The 17614-nt window shown below is 34.7% G+C and overlaps 2 long non-coding RNA genes across 2 annotated transcripts; one reads left to right on the forward strand and one right to left on the reverse strand.

The window, feature by feature from the left end:
• The first annotated feature begins 6597 nt into the window (after positions 1–6597).
• LOC138136187 (uncharacterized) lies at positions 6598–7434 on the forward strand. Its single transcript, XR_011161200.1, has 2 exons — positions 6598–7128; positions 7190–7434. It is a non-coding gene; the product is annotated as an uncharacterized lncRNA (long non-coding RNA).
• Positions 7435–10114: 2680 nt separating this feature from the next.
• On the reverse strand, positions 10115–11702 carry LOC138139393 (uncharacterized). The gene is made up of 2 exons (XR_011162283.1): positions 11149–11702; positions 10115–11047 (listed from the first exon to the last, which is right to left on the reverse strand). It is a non-coding gene; the product is annotated as an uncharacterized lncRNA (long non-coding RNA).
• Between the last annotated feature and the right edge of the window lie 5912 nt (positions 11703–17614).

The following is a 17614-nucleotide window of genomic DNA, read 5'->3' on the forward strand; positions in this document are numbered from 1 at the left end:
GTACAATGGGAAGTATGAAAAAATAATAACGGATGAACTACCAAAGTACCTAGGAAGAGAGAGTAGAAAGGAGAGAGTGATAATAGCAAGATTTAGGTGTGGAAATGAGGAGAGAGAGAATAAATATTGGAATGAGGATAGGATTAGAGTGTGCAGGATGTGTGGAGAAAAAAAGGAGACGATAGAACATTTGTTGAATGAATGCGTAGAATTGAGAGAGAGAGATGAAAGTAGAGAAGAAATGTTGAATGAGGATGGAAGAGGGATCGAATGGATGAAGAATGTTGAGTGGAGGAGAAGGACAATATGTGGGGAGGGATAATTGCTAATTTGTTAATTGGTTATTGATTTTGAATCACTGTTTTAGTTATTTACTTAGATTAGTTTTTAGTTATTATATATTATATTAAGTTAGTGGAAATGTATAAAAATCGGATTACTTTGAAAACCTGTATAGGTATCAAATACACATACATACATATAACGTGCCTTCAAATAAATTTATATTTAGAGCAACCTATGGAAGTTCAATTGTTTGCAACATTTTTACAGCGTAGAAAATGACATAAGAATCGTCTGGTCTGACATTTAACAGTATATATCGTTGTCTGCGCTGATCTCATTATAGTCTGTGCAATACGTTTTTGGTGAGACTAGAGGCGCTGTGGGTCTGGGACTTACAGAAAACTGTAAATTGAGGTTTGTCGTTTTCACCACAGGTTCCACATTCGCTGTTAACATTAAACGTCAAATAAACGCGTCAAAAATGTCAGAAATCAAAGTTCATGGCAGAACATCTCAGTAAAAACAGTTTTCATGAATAATTTTGACCGAAAAAAAATAATATCTACCTCCAACGATGGGTCAAAATTTTGCAGAGACCTACAATTCCTCAGTTTATAGCGCCATCTCATAGCGTTTTTAGTTTGGCCGGCGTACGACCTTGCTCTATTGCACAGACTAGAAGTAGACAAAATCAGCGCAGACAACGATATATATAAGCATTTAACGAAATAAAATTAGGTTAGAAAATATTTTCAATTTTTGTAGTGCATTCATCTCAGATTATTGAAATTCACATTAATAAATAATCCAAACATTATTCCATTCACAAATTATTTGCAAACTAATGGCTTTTCGCCAATATACGGAAGATGATGTTACAGCTTTCGAAATGTTTGTGAGGCATTGCTGCAAATTTTAGTTAATCTTCGGGAGAAAAATACCCCAAATTCGAATGGAAAGTCGAATAAGATCGCCAAATTTCAAAAGCACCAAAGTCAAGTAACTGTTAACATAAAGAGAACAAGTAAATGGGATGTTACACAATTAGTTCATATTCTCCATTCGGTTTCAGTATTTATATTGAATGAAAACTGAAACTGAACATGGAACTAAACAGACAGTCTGAAAGTACCCGCCTTAAGCAAATTGACAAATAGTTAGTCGTATCAATTCATTTATTTCTTTGAACCATAAAAGAAAACATAACATTAACATTGCTGTGAACACTAATAAGAATTGTAAATTAAGTATTGCACATAACCTCACACAATAGGAGAACAATTTTATACATAATTTAGAGTAAGTGTTGAAAATGTGCACCCTGTTCTTGTAAACACAACCTAGTCCTTCGTCTAATTGCATTAGTTACATTTTCTAAAACAATAGGATTATTATTAATTTCATTAATTTTCTGTGTTATCCTATTTCATAGTTCTGCCAAATCATTTATGGGTGTTGTGTAAATTGAATTTTTGATGTGTGGCCACAAGAAGAAATCACATGATCTAGGGGGCCAGTTGTTTGGTGTATTACGGCTTATAATTCTGTTGTTATAAAAATGGAGTCAAAATTTCATTTCTGTATCTTGCAGCATTGATATTTCCTAAAAAACATTGATTATTATTTAATTACTAAAACATTATTACAATTGTTACCTTCAAAAAAGATTGGACCAATAATTCTGTGTTGGCTAATAGCAGCCCAAACGCCTACTTTCTGGGGGTACTGGGGTGTTTCAATGAAAAAATGTGGATTTTCTGAACTCCACATTCTTGTATTTTGAGAGTTGACATATCCACTAAGATGGAAGTAGGCTTCATCAGTGTAAAAGGTTTTATCAAGGTGAACATCTAAAGTATTCAGAAACCATTGACAATATTCTAATCTTTGGGGGAGATCAACTGGATGTAATTCTTTAACAGATGTGAGATGGTAGGGAAATAGGTGAAGATCTTTTTTCACAATTGAATGACAGGTACCAACAGACACCAAGTTGTTGTGATAAATGCTCAATTCAAGTGCCTGGGGCTTCTTCCATTGCTTGTCTCGCCTCTTCAATCACTTCTAGAGTTCTTTTCTTTGGCCTGCCGCTTCCAGGTTTTCGTCCCACAGATCCATTTTCTTGGAAATTCTTTAAGGAAATGTTTAAAGTTTGTCGAAACTGCATAGGTATATTCCACTGCAATGTCTGGGAATTCTTCTCCAAACTCTTCCATACATAACGCAAGGGAATACTGCCAAACTCCATCGATTTTCACACCATTTCGAAAGTAAGATATTACCATGAAGACTTTATGTTGTTCATGAAAGCCATTGTTCACAAAAATGTCGGAAAACAGTAAAACACTGACGCAGATTTCGCTTTAGTTCTGACAAGAACTGATTTTTGTACGCAAGACGAGAAATAAAACGAATAAAATCACAAACACAACTCAATTTGAAAACGGGAAAGAGAACGAATGTCAAATGTCAAAATTTTAATATGAAATTGGGACAAAACTTATCTACACTGTTAACAGAATTAAAACATAGTCAACGCCTACTCTAAATATAGTTTTATTTGAAGGCACGTTACGAGTTTTATAAGACACAATTTTGTCGCACGCGTTTTTTAGAGCACGAGGAGCGCAGCGACGAGTGCTATAAAGCAAACAAGTGCGACAAAATGGCTTATAAAACGAGTACAATACAATATTTTTTCTATTTTGCCCCTTACATTTAAAAAAAGTTCAAAACATGATCCTAGGAAAATTATATATATTTAAAGTGTCGTGAAATGCAGTGATCACCTAGCAACAACTCACTATGAGTCATTGCCAACATTAAAATTTTAAGTAAATGTTCCTGAAACGCGTATCGAAAAGAGCTCCTTTTCGAAACACGTTTGAGTGTTATACTGACTGTGTTATAGGTGCAAAATAGAAAAACGTCACTTTAAAAACGATTGTTCATTAGTTACAACTTGTTGTCCGTTCCGGCGTTTTCGGCATATTAAACACGCTTGAATTTTTTGGACATATTTAGCTCTAGATCAAGTTGGTATTTTGACGTTTATTAGTTTCGCATCTGGCGTGAAAGAAACGTCATTGCAGTGGAATAATTCGTTGTATTTTTCAAATATGGACCTGAAGCCACCAACAAGCCTGAGAAATATATACAGGGTCTATCAGAACTGGCGGAACAAAATAATACGGTGAAATCATCATCATCTGGGAATAATAGGAAAAACTATCAAAAAATCTTAAATAGTGATTAGGAAAGAAGCAGTTTAAAATGACCAATCCTGTTGTTAATGTTAAGTTACCTATAAATTAGTTTTCCTGTTTTATTTGTAACTATGGATGCATTTCAAATGATGCATATGCCTTGTTGGGTATCCGCATAGTTTGTGCAATGACGGACGTTTTCAGGTTATAGTATTTGACATAAAAACTTTTGACCACACAAACGACAGTTTATTTAACAGAGTAACAAAAGACACTAAACTTAATACTCCTGAGCAGCAACTGTGGCATTCTCATCACACTGTCCATATAAGACAAGCATATCAAAATACTCTGAAGAAGTAAACATTAAGCATAATGAACGAGTTTTATAAGGGTTGATTTGGCGTAGAAGTGTAGAAAACGACCCGTAGGGGAGTTTTGTATAGGACGAGTGCGCCGATGCCCCTTTAAAACGAGTTTTTTGTTATTTTTTAGAATTTGCACCCTTGTTTTAATTTTTAAATAAAAAAATTAAATTTTCAAATTCTAGGGAATTTTGTATTAATTGGTAATTCAACATAATAGATGCAACTACATCTGCAACATAGGCTTAAAAGTAGAGTTTGAACATTAATATTGGAAGTTTTTTGGTGTAAATGACAATAATACACTGAAATATTGATAAAAATTTTCTTAGAGATCTATTAAATCACGAGTGCTTTAAGAGATAGCCATAAACGACTCAAAATTGAATACAGTAATAGACCTATTAGAGACGCAGATTCTAAAAAAGATTTTAAGCGATTTGGGGCTCGTTGAACAAAAAAACATTGTATTTAACTCATTCTTGTGTAAATTGGGCCTTTTTTGGCACTCGTTAAATAAACTACTATATTATGACATTATATCATCAATTATAGTTATACTTTGCAATAATCAAATTTGTTTCGATAGTTAATAATATATTTTTCCGTTGACCGCATGTTAATTTCAATATAAATGAATTTTTTTGTCTAAATTATAGTGTATTAATGGACCTCATTAATACACTATTTTTCATTAATGAACGATTTTTGCGATTTTGACGTTTTGATTAAATTTTGATGTATAAACAACCTCGAACATGCATTGTTTGCACTTACCAACACTGCAGCAGGTAGTGCAGCAGGGTTTTCTATATTTTATAGCTCCATAACTGCACAATTACAAATTCACTTCTTCAAAAACCGACATTTTTGGTTATAATTCGCATGTCATATTTTTCAAAGGTAACTAGGTTTCCGTAGCAATCGTGATTTTTACGTGAAATTGAATGTGAATGGAGTTGACGTCTTCTGACACTCTTTGTGGAAAAGTGAATAGAAAGTGTTGAAAAAATTAAAAATGGCCTACCCTGAGGACAAAAAAAGAATGAAGGTATTTATAAGGTCTCATCTTTATGGAAAAAGATGAAATTGGTTTTGATTTGGCTTTAATTTCAAAATTTGTCACCAAAAAAAAAAGTTTGCGATCAACGAAAAAATTTTGTAATCAACTCTTTTGTTAATGGGCGATTAATAATCTCGACTATTAAAGCCACTCACTCGCTACACTCGTTCGTGCTTTAAACAGTTTCGATTATTAATCGCCTTCATTAACAAACTAGTTTATTAAATAACTATTTCCATTGACCGCTTGCAATATTAATGAATTATTTTGTCTAAAATATAGTGTATTAATGGACCTCATTAATACACTATTTTTCATTAATCAACGATTTTTGCGATTTTGACGTTTTGATGATATTTTGACATACCGGGTGATTCAGATTGGTATTCGCGCCCCTATATCTTTTTTATTTTAAGAAAAAAGTATAGCAAACCATATATATTTGTAAATCGCAACTACAATAGATGACGTTGTCAAATCTTCTCTACGATGACATATGTCAAAGTTAAGACAGTCAACTTTTTTTTTAAATACACTTCGCCGCAAAATTAACGCATAATTTGCAATTTCAAGAAAATTTGGTAAAGAAGGTTTTAAATGTTTTGGCAATAAGTTATTATCAATACATCACCTCATTCTTGATAATTTTTTCGATAAACCTTGTAAAAAGATTGTAACGGTTTGTTGATAAAGACTAAAAACGTACGTTGTCTTATTCTCTATAGTTTAGTTGGCTGAATATTCTCTTATTTTTCGAGATGTTTATGGCTCGCTGAAATTGTTTCTGCATAATATTACAATATAAACCGTCAGAGAGAGCGAATGTCAGAACATAACGCCGTAGCAATTGTTACACTTCATGGTGAAGGGCGAAGTCAAACATTTATAACCCAGCGCGTAGGAATAAACCAATCAACGGTTTCCCGTATACTAAGAAGGTACAGAGAGACAGGAGGATACAGTCGAAGACCAGGACAGGGTCGTGGAAAAGCAACAACAGCCGATCAGGATCATTTTTTACGATTGCAAGCGCTCAGAACGAGATTCGTTACAAGCACCATCATACAAACTCGGTTTTTACTTAGAACGATATAACACCAGAATAAGCCAAGATACAGTAAGAAGGCGTCTTCGGGAAACAGAACTGCGTCCATATGTGCCAGCTACCGGACCGCTTCTGACCCCAGTACATCGAAGGGCCCGACTCGAATTTGCTAGAAAACATGTTGACTGAGACATCGCCTCATGGAGTCGTGTTTTGTTTAGCGACGAATCCAGATTTTCTCTGGTGAGCAATGATCGACGAGTAAGGGTGTACAGACGCCCGGGTGAGAGATATGCACCATGTAATATTGTCGGAACAGTGCAATTTGGTGGAGGATCCGTCCTTGTCTGGGGTGGCATATCATTAGAAGCGCGTACAGAACTTGTCGTTCTATCTGGACGAGCACTTAATGCGCACGGATATGTAACAACGATAGTGGAACCACATGTTATACCCTTCGAACCATTCATAGGAGATCAGTTCGTGTTTATGCACGATAATGCTCGCCCGCATATTGCTGGGATTGTCCGCGACTACCTTGAAGAGACCAATATTACGACCATGGCCTGCAAGGAGTCCGGACTAACCCCTCGTTTCCAATCACTTATAATTATAAATTGTCTAGAAGTCATCTTATTGTTGGTCTTGACACCTGTAAAATTTTTGATGCAGTTGAACTAACTCGCTGTTACAGATGCTGCGGCTACGGTCATACTTCTCGCAGTTGCAATAATGCTTTGGCGTGCTCGAAATGTGGAGAAAAGCATAATACTAAAGAATGTCAATCCGAAATTCTTCGATGTATTAACTGTACTAATCTGAATTCACGTCAGAAGGGAGATATTGATACTCGTCATTTTGTTTGGGAATCTGGTAAATGTGTATCCTATCAGGAATTACTGACTAAAGCCAAAAGAGATGTCTTTGGCATTTCAGCATAGCCATCACCTTCTTTCTCACCTTCGCGAGTATTGGTTGATGAAACACATTTACACGTAAGCCCAGTAAACCAACGCAAATCGCACTTGTCGGTCTATTACCAAAACGTGCGCAGTCTAAGGAATAAATTGACCGAACTCTACAATGGCATTATTTCATCAAAGTTTGATGTGGTTATTATCTCGGAAACATGGTTGAATGACTCGGTCTTGGACAATGAACTATGTAATATTTCTTATTACATTTTCAGATCTGACAGGGATTTTATTACTTGCCAATGTTCTAGGGGGGGTGGTGTGCTTGTTGCTGTGAGCACCGCTTTTGTTGTGGAAAGAATTGATTTGAACAACACGGATTTTTCTCTGTTACCGAATGTTGATATTGTTTGTGTAAAAATATCAATTCCCAAGACCTCAATTCTTTACATTTTTGCTCTCTATGTCCCACCTAACTCTTCTATTGATGTGTATGTGAAGCTTTTTGATAGCTTTGAATCTCTTGACTTTGTATTGAATAAAAACGTTATCATTATTGGCGATTTCAATATCTCTCATTATGTTTTGGCTTTAAGTGGCGTCCAAGACAACAAATCTAGAGTCTTTCTTGAATTCTGTAATTACATGGGTTTTCATCAGAACAACAATATCGCTAATGACTTCAACAGAATACTGGACTTAGTTTGCTCGAACAAGAAATGTGTGGTTAGCTAGGCCGTTGATATATTGTGTAAAGAGGATGTTCATCATCCACCCCTTCACATTCTATATGCTTATAAATATGCTTATAAATATGACACATCAGTTAAAGGTATTTCATCTAAGAAACAACATTTTGATTTTCTAAAAGCTGATTTTGTTGCAATAAACAAAAAATTGTCTGACATTGACTGGTCTTTTCTAAAACCTATATCTGATATTGACGTTATGATGGAGGCGTTTTATAGCAAACTGAATGATATATTTAGTATTTGTGTTCCAAGATCCCTACGTTTTTACAAATCGAAATATCCCCCTTGGTTTAATAGCTCAATCGTTAAGCAGCTGAGACAAAAACATAAACTTTGGCTAATATACAAACAAAGCAAATCTCCTCTATTCTACGATGAATTCAAGTCTATCAGAAAGATTATCAAGTTAGAAATCAAACGTGCCCATTGTAAATATATTTTACAAGTGGAACAAAATATAACAAAAGATCCTAAAAGTTTTTGGTCTTATATCGATTGTATTAAGAAAAACAATTTTATACCTACTTACATGACTTTCAACGACAAGGAACTGCAGACTCCTACAGACATAGCAAATGGTTTTGCTGATTTCTTTCAACAAACTTATACCTCATCTTCCACAGCAGTTTCAGATAATAATCACTTCGATATGTATTCGCGCAATTCCGGCTGCTTAACTATTCTGACTTTTACTGTAACTAATATGAGTGATGCAATAAAAAAACTCAAAACTAAAAAATCCTCTGGTCCGGATGGTATTCCTGCTTTTGCAATTAAAAACATTTGTGACAATATTACAACCCCACTTACTATAATTTTTAACCGTGCGTTAAGTTCCTCGACATTCCCTGCTGTTTTTAAAAATTCAATAATTTGTCCGATCTATAAAAAAGGTGATAGAAAACAAATTCACAATTATAGGCCTGTGGTTCTGCTGTCGAGCTTTGCTAAGGTTTTTGAGATTTTACTTCACGATACGATATCCCCCTTCGTGAAAAACCAGTTATCGAACTTTCAACATGGCTTTGTGAAGGGCCGATCTACTGTTACAAACTTATGCAGTTTTGTGCAGTTTGTGGCTGATTGCATGAATGATCGTTCTCAAGTTGATGTTGTATTCACGGACTTGTCGACACAATTGATCATCCAATACTGTTAGGAAAACTTTCCAAATTTGGACTCTGTACCAATTTTGTCGAATTTTTTAGGTCATATTTCAGTGGTCGTTGTCAGTATGTTAATTGTGCTGGCTTTCAATCACACGTGATCAATGTTTCATCTGGTGTACCGCAGGGCTCCATTCTTGGACCACTTTTGTTTAATGTCTTCATTAATAATATAGCGGATGTTGTTGACTCTCAAATTTTATTATATGCTGATGATTTCAAAATTTACTCAAGAATTGACCATGCTGTTGACTGCCTGCGAATGCAGGATACCATTGATGAAGTGGTAACCTGGTGCAACAGCAATGGTCTTTAAAACTAAACAAGGATAAATGCTGTATTATGTCATTTACCAGAAAGACTCAGCCTATTCATCATCACTATACTCTTGACATCTCAGACCTACAACGCTGTACAAAACATGTTGATCTAGGAATAACTCTCGACAGTAACTTGTCCTTCTTAGATCATGTTGAGGGCATGGTTACCAGATCGGTTAGATCCCTTGGATTTGTCATCAGAAACTCTCGGAGTTTCAATAATACTGATACTGTGAAACGTTTGTATTTTGCTTTCGTGAGATCGAAATTGGAATATGCTAGTGTGGTTTGGTCTACTGGTTATAAGTCACAGATTGAGGATCTTGAGAAAATACAAAGACGTCTTCTAAAGTACTTGAGTTTCAAAGTTGATGGCACTTATCCAGAGAACGGCCATCCACAACATGACCTGTTACGTCGTTGGAATGTAGACAGTCTTTTGCATCGCCGCGTTTGCCATTCCCTTATTTTTTTACATCGACTAATTAACAACGTCTTCGACTGTCCTGAACTGCTGGGTAAAATTAATTTTCATGTACAGTCGATGGACAAATAAAACTGGGACAAAAATGACAATCATATAAGTCAAAATTTACAAATTTGCATCGTTTAAATACGGCTTTGTCACAAATAGGTTAACTTTCGTATGACATATTCTATAGATACTGACAAATATATTGACAATTCAATGGTCTGATTTACATAGATTAAATTTTAAGTGTCCCAGTTTTATTTGTCCACCGACCGTACCTAGGCTGGCATCCAGAAATCAGTTGACTTTTTATATGGATACTCCTCGCATTAATACGCAAAAATTTTCTCCGCTCTTCATGATGTGTCATAATTCTAATAAGTTACCTTCCCTCGATATTTTCAACTGCACTATTAGAGACATAAAGGGGATGTGCTTCAATACAGATTAATACAGCGTGTCCCAGAATTGGCGCCATACCGATGAATAGCAGAATCGTGATCACTAAAGAAATCCAAATTTGCAAAAATAGTTATTTGTATAGCAAGGCTGCGAAATCCTACTTTGACGAACCGAGAGAAAAATTGTCGTCAAGGCCGCTTTGCGGCCGAGACAAGACAATCTCGAGGTCGTCAAAGGATTTCGTAGCCGAGGTGTACACAACATTTTGTGTGCAACCCGAAAATTTGTAATTATAAAATGAACAAGTAAAATTTCCTTCACTGTCAATAAAAATAAAGTCGGCCTACATGTCGCCATGTCGCTATGGAAACGACATAAATAAAACAATTCATTTTGAGAAAAATTGGAAAAATGTCGCAAAAAAATTACAACGTCTTTGTTCCGTCTACTTCCCCAGATTGTGCAGTGTCCAATTTAATACCAGAAAAGTCCAAACGGCAGTACGATAAGTGTTACAATGACTTTAAAGAGCGGTGTAATAAAAATAATGTGAAAACGGTGTCGGAGAATGTTGTTTTGGCTTATTTAATGGAAAAATCAAAAACTGTGAAAAGTTCAACTTTATGGAGCACATATTCAATGTTGAAGCTCACGCTGAACATATGGGATGGCACTGGTGTTACGAAGTTTCTGAAATTGGTACCTTTTTTGAAAAAAAGCCAGTTGGTTATCAGGCGAAAAAGTCTAAGGTATTGACACGAGACCAGATCAATTTGCTGTATAATCTGCCCTTTTTTTAGGTCATTTTAATCATGGGAATATTAGGAGCCATGCGAAGAGACGATGACGAACTAACCAAAATGTCTATCGATGACATCAAGGATGAACATTCTGTATTAATAGTGGCCGTTCCTGACACAAAAACTGACATAAAACGAACTTTTACTGTCACCAATCCAGAATTTGTAAGATTATACCGCAAATATGCAGCTCTTGTTCCGTGTACTCATCCAGAGTTAAAAAAAGATTATAAATTGTGCAGTGTCGCATTTGAAACCTGAAAAATCGAAACAGCAATATAAAAAATGTTAGTGACTTTGAGACTGATGTAACAAGAAGAATGTGAAAACCCTGTCGGATAATGTTGCATTGGCTTACCTATTTACTGGAATTTATTTATTGTGACAGGTAAACGTTAAATTCTGTTATAAGTTTTAGGTTATTTTAATCGTGGAAATATCAGATGCCGTGCGAAGAGACAAATAAACCAAAATGTCTGTTGATGCCATTCATGATTCAGGATATGTTACTACTTACTAGTTACTAGATATTTCCCTTTTTGACCGGTGGAAAATTAACCTAATTCATACGTGTCTGTTCTAGATCGATCTTTTTTACCGACTCGTCAATACGTCAATCATCGAATCATCAGGGGTGCGTTCAGAAATCGTACCCAGGTGCACCTAGGTCGCCATGCGCCGTTCGTAAATTGCCGGTAATGCAGACATGGTCATCTGTCATGCGTTCAGAATTGTTTGGGTGATTGCCTGACGGTGTTCCCAAGTTACCATGCTCCATGAGTGTGGGAAGAATTGCCGCACATGCGCAATAGTATTAATAAACTGTCAATTCACCGTCATTTTGGCGCCTCAATAATAAGCTGGGGCAGGCTAAGTCGCTAAGGACTATGCGACTATGTATTGCCAATTTGGTGATTTTTTTACCTTTACCTATATTTTTATAATTTAATAAAATAATATAGGTTGAACGGAGTAAAATAATGTAATATGTATTTGTTTTAAAAAGTTTATTTGATTTATATCATTTTCTTCAGTTGATATTTGTTTTAAAAGGCTTATACAGTGAACGGCAAAAGTATGGAATAAATTCATTAAAAATGAAACAAAATTTTTTTCAAAAAAATCTTTGGACGGGTTAATTTTAGTTTATAAAAATACATATTTTAATACAAAATAAAATTCCAAGCAGTCATTTGTTTCCGAGTTATGACATCATCGATAGTTTTTTTTCTCACAATGACAGTTGCTAATGTTGCTATTATTTCTTCATCATCATTACTACTTTCTTCTTCGCTTTCAGATGCTAAATTTAAAATAAAGTCTGCAGCTAACGCAATTGGCAATGTCCACATTTTATTTTATGCGAATGTACAATTGTACATAACCACAAACCATAGAATAGAACAACTCCCATTCCTACCAGTAAGTACCAGAAAATTGCAACAAACCGTTCACAAATGTGATGTTGCCGCGGCACATCTCGGCAATGACGTCATAATCCTTGGGTGTACCATTACCTTACCATTACCTATTCCCACAGCACATTTCTGAACGCACCCCAGGCGACCACACCATTTGAAATTGGCGGGAACTTCAAACCGGATGAAAATTCTGTACTAATAGCGGCCGTTCCTGACACAAAAACTGGCATAAATCAAACTTTAACTGTACCCAATCCAGATTTTGTAAGATCATACCGCAAATATAGAGATAGATATGTTGTAATTGTGATAATAAATAAATATTGAAATGACTTTTACTTTTACGGCCGTCGTCAAGGCAACGGCTGCGAAATTCAATTTCGCGGCCTGCTCTAGGCACGCGAAGTGCTCATTTCGCGTACGGTTGCACACAAAAAATGTTCAGGCTTCAAGCATTAGAGAGCTAGGAATTGTTTAAGTTGACCAATGAGGAAGCATTTTTCCTAAAAGACTGCAACAATTTCCAAAGCGTGCCATGTAAAATCATGGTGATTTTGAATGAATTATTTTGACACTGACGTTTTTTCATAATTTGTCAGTCATGTCATTTTCTAATGCAGGATATTTAGAAATGGCCATCCTCTATCGCCAATGTGACCGTAATGCAGCAGCTGCTGCTCGTGAGTTTGCCATTCGTTTTCCAGATCGGCGTCATCTCGACAATCATGTCATATTAAAACTACTCAGTCGAATTAGAGAAACGGGTAGTGTAATGCCAGTATAAAAAAGGTGTAGCTAGAGCTCCACGTCAGGCACGTGAAGTAGAAGTGGAAGAAGCAGTTCTTGAACGGCTGTGGATGATGACCCAAGAAGAAGTGTTCGTGTAATTGCGCGTATGGTTGGTTCTTCGAAATCCACTACACATAGCATTATTCAAGAGCAGCAGTTACATCCTTCTCAATATCATTATACGAGAGTTCAGCAGCTTCAAGAAGCAGACTATCATAGAAGAATAGGATTTTGCCGATGATTGTTGTAGTAAAATGAATCCAAACTTCGCTCGGAATATTCTTTTTACCGAGGAATGCTCATTTTCAAGAGAAGGGATGTATAACACTCACAACTGGCACTTATGGGCGGATGAAAATCCAAATATTATTGGAGTTAGAGGTTCTCAAGAAAAATTTAGTACTAATGTGTGGGCTGGAATAATTGATGATCGCTTGGTAATACTAATAACTTTAGTGATTTCACTTTAATCGAAGATTTGTAATGTTTGTATTTTTAGATAGGACCTTTTCGTCTTCCTCGACGTCTAAATGGTGAAGATTATTCAGATTTTCTTGAAAACAATCTTCCGGAATTATTAGAAGACATCGATTTAAACTTGAGGAGACAAATATGGTTTCAGCATGACGGTGTCCCTCCCCAAAATTCAAGGTTAACCCAGCAAGTACTGAATACATGGTATCCGCATAGCTGGATCAGTCGAGGAATGGATTTTTTTCTGTGTAATCAATTTATAAAGACTACATACACCGTGAGCCATTGGACACTTTGGAAGAATTGAAAAACAGACTGCAGGAGTCTATTGCGGCTCTGATATCTGAGATGTTACGAAATGTTCAAAATAACTTGCTGCGACGAGCAACTCTGTGTATGAAGTGGGTGGAAGGCAGTTTGAACATCTTATGTGAAATTAATTGTTATTAAATACGATGGTTTCTAATAAAGGTTTTTATAGTTTTTTTTTTTGTGATCATGGAATTTCTTTAAAATAACCATCTATCTATGACATTTAGAAACGTCAGTATTGTCAAAAAAAATCATTCAAACTTCATTAACACTTGGATTTAGATTTTTTACATGGCTCACTTTCAACGACCTTAAGTTCAATTTGAAAAATTGTCTCCTCATTGGTCAATTTTAATAGTCTCTAACTCTTAAACCCTTGAAGCCTGGACATTTTTTTTTACAAATATGAGTTTCTTTAACGATTCTGTATCTGTCATACAAGGGTATGGCGCCAATTCTGGGACACGCTGTATACTGATTTTGGTTTTTCCTACCCTCTAATTGGACTACATGTCTGTTGGGTGGTGTAATAATAATAATAATAATAATAATTACGAATTATAATTAACAAAGTTTGGTCCATAGTTGTGAATGACGGTGTGCACAATTAAATTATAACTAAAAAATTATACTTAACAAATTGTTATTCATTTGTGTTTCACTTATAATTATCAAATTCTTGCAAACTCCAAGGTTTTTACGTATAATTGATAATTTGACCAATCAGATCATTAGATGTCTTTAACCTCAAATCTCTGAGGTCGGTTTTTTGCCAAATGGATGCATTCGATGAAAAATTGGCGACAATTAGTTTCAATATCCAATTACGCTTACCTTCGTGGCACTTACTGCCTAACTATTTACTGGGTATATCTAATTCCACCAAACTAAAACTAGTAAAATGTCAAAACTAGTGACAGTTGTTTGGCAAATTTTCTCTAGTTTTTCATTGGTCTGTAGTTTTTATTAATTATGATTGTGAACAGCAAAAGTGAAAGTATTTTTTGTAAAGTATAATTTTCTAAGTATAATTTATAATTATAATTTCTTAAGTGATTGGAAACAAAGGGTTTCACTTTTGCTGTTCACAATCATAATTAATAACAACTACAGACCAATGAAAAACTAGAGAACTAGTCTTGACATTTTACTAGTTTTAGTTTGGTGCAATTAGATATACCCAGTAAATACCGGGTGATCAAGAAGGACTGTTTAAGTTGGCAATACAATTAAGAAAATTTTTATTTATAACACTGTAACTGGATATGTTTTGTTGGTTTATTTGACAAATATCTGATATAGGTAGGTATAGCATTAACAACGACAAGCCACCAACAACCGGAAATTACTCCTGTTATACGATTTAAAATACGATTCAGTGTTACCAACTTAAACAGTCCTTATTGATCACCCCGTAGTTACAGTAAGTGCCACGAAGGTAAGCGTAAACTAATTGTCGCCAATTTTTCATCGAATGCGTCCATTTGGCAAAAAAACGACCTCAGAGATTTGAGGTTAAAGACAGCTAATGATCTGATTGGTCAAATTATCTAATTATACGTAAAAACCTTGGAGTTTGCAAGAATTTGATAATTATAAGTGAAACACAAATGAAGCACAATTTGTTAAGTATAATTTTCTAATTATAATTTAATTGTGCACACCGTCATTCACAACTATGGACCAAACTTTGGTTAATTATAATTCGTAATTATAATTTATAATTATAAGTGATTGGAAACGAGGGGTTAAACCCCATGTGTGGGACGTTAGGAAGACGATTAAGAGCTTCAGACCCGCGACCAAATTCACTAGCAGAAGTAAGAAACAGATTGGTAGAAATTTGGGAAAATCTGGACCAAAACAATATTAGAGCTGAAATCGAAAGCATGCGACGAAGATGTCAGGCCGTCATCAGAGCCAGAGGTGGAAATACACATTATTGAACGACAAACAAAGGGGTGGCTTCGTCTTACAGATACACAGGTGTTAAGTTTTATTATAATTTGCTGTTTTTTTTTATTTCAAAAATTATTTTTCATGATCAGTGAATATGTTTAACTTATAACTTATTCACTAAACATAAAATAAATTTTAATTTTTTCGACATTTTCATTTTTGCACATTATGCGTTAATTTTGCGGCGAAGTGTAGTACATTATACATTTCTTAGTCTATTCTTATAAAGCTTTTTTTCTACATTTGAATGTGTAAAAAAGTTGACACTTGCAATAGGAAAAAATCGAGAAAAAAATAAAATATGATTTTATTTATTCGAAAGTGTAATTTTCTAAAAAGAGCTAGTTAGCCATGGAGACAATTGAATTTTGACATTAATAGCATCAATTATTAACGTACCTACATTTAAATAAATAGCTATGTTATAACCTACATTTAAATAAATAACTATGATATAACATCTGGCTTCGAAACCTAACTTCTTCCTGACAATCTGTGCGATTCCATTTACACATTGTTATGATTTAGCGATCGTTATTTTAACGATCGATTTTTTAAAATGATTTTTAAAGAGGTTGCTGATTTCTTAAAGCAAGTTGATGATCTCTACAAGTATATATTTGCTAAATTAACTTGATTTTTTTAAATTTTGATTGGGAAGTGATTTTCTAATTTTTTAAAAAATATTTAAAACAACCAATTTTCAATGTAACGATCGATATTATAACTATTTGGAAACAGAATCGCACTGAATATACCGCTTTGAATGCATACACGATGAAAATAAAGTCCATTCACGTTGGATTTTCTCTGCCAAATTGTTGTCACGTTGCAAGCCTGCGCCTCCTTTCCTAGTAAATTTTACATTATCGTGTTTTATTCGTGATAGAGCGATTGAGAGCGATTTGACGTCTTTAATTTTGAATGTTAGTTTGACGTGTGAAATAAAGTCACAGATTTTTTAATAAAATTCTATTCCTGGATGATTTTACCATGGAGAAAAGAAAAAAGGTTAATTTTAAAATTGCGTTAACCTTCCACAACTGACGTAATGTGACGAAACCCGCAAGCTAATACGGACTCAAGAAAAAATAGCTTCAGTTCGAAAATTAATTAGTCAGAATCCTTTAATATTTAATGTATTGCATGTATTAACATGATTATAATCTATTTACGACCTTTACTGAGCAGTTTTAACAATACAACGTTATTTTAAAGGTAATGTGTACATCGAAAAAACTTAAATTAGAAAAAAATCATTAAAAATCAAAATACACCTTTCTTTTGTGGTATGCAATTGTAACAATACATTCTTGAAACGTCACAACCACAATCAAAACGTATAAGTGTCTCTGAATAACTGAAATTTTATTGCCAAATTTGTTCCATCATTTAGATGCATTCCTTACTTCCATCGCTTCCAATGAAAGAAACTTCACACAATTTTCTATTGGGATCATTTTCTATAACTTATTCTGGTTCCTCATCAGTCATCACTGTAGTCATTAAGGGTTTTTTCACTTAATCAACAGCGCAAGCAGAAAAATACAACACCAGTAGGTAGGAGTTAGGTACCTATTGTATGTTCCTAATCCTATCATACCGATTAAGAACTGACACTATTTTTAGTGCAAATGATAACAAAATGGATGTATTATTACCTACTGTTATCCTCTAAAAACAATATTTGAAAAATGACTGTTTCTTTGCTGACAGCGAATAACATAACCTCTACAGTCTACGAATGACTTGGTTACTTTATCAGCCCGTATTGGTGACATACACAGCTAAAGCATTTTTGAAGTAAAAATCACACCGCCATAATATTGAATTATTTGACCTTGACTAGGAAAATCCAACGTGAATGGA

Source organism: Tenebrio molitor, chromosome 1 (genome assembly GCF_963966145.1).
Source record: "Tenebrio molitor chromosome 1, icTenMoli1.1, whole genome shotgun sequence".
Classification (NCBI taxonomy): Eukaryota; Metazoa; Arthropoda; class Insecta; order Coleoptera; family Tenebrionidae; genus Tenebrio; species Tenebrio molitor.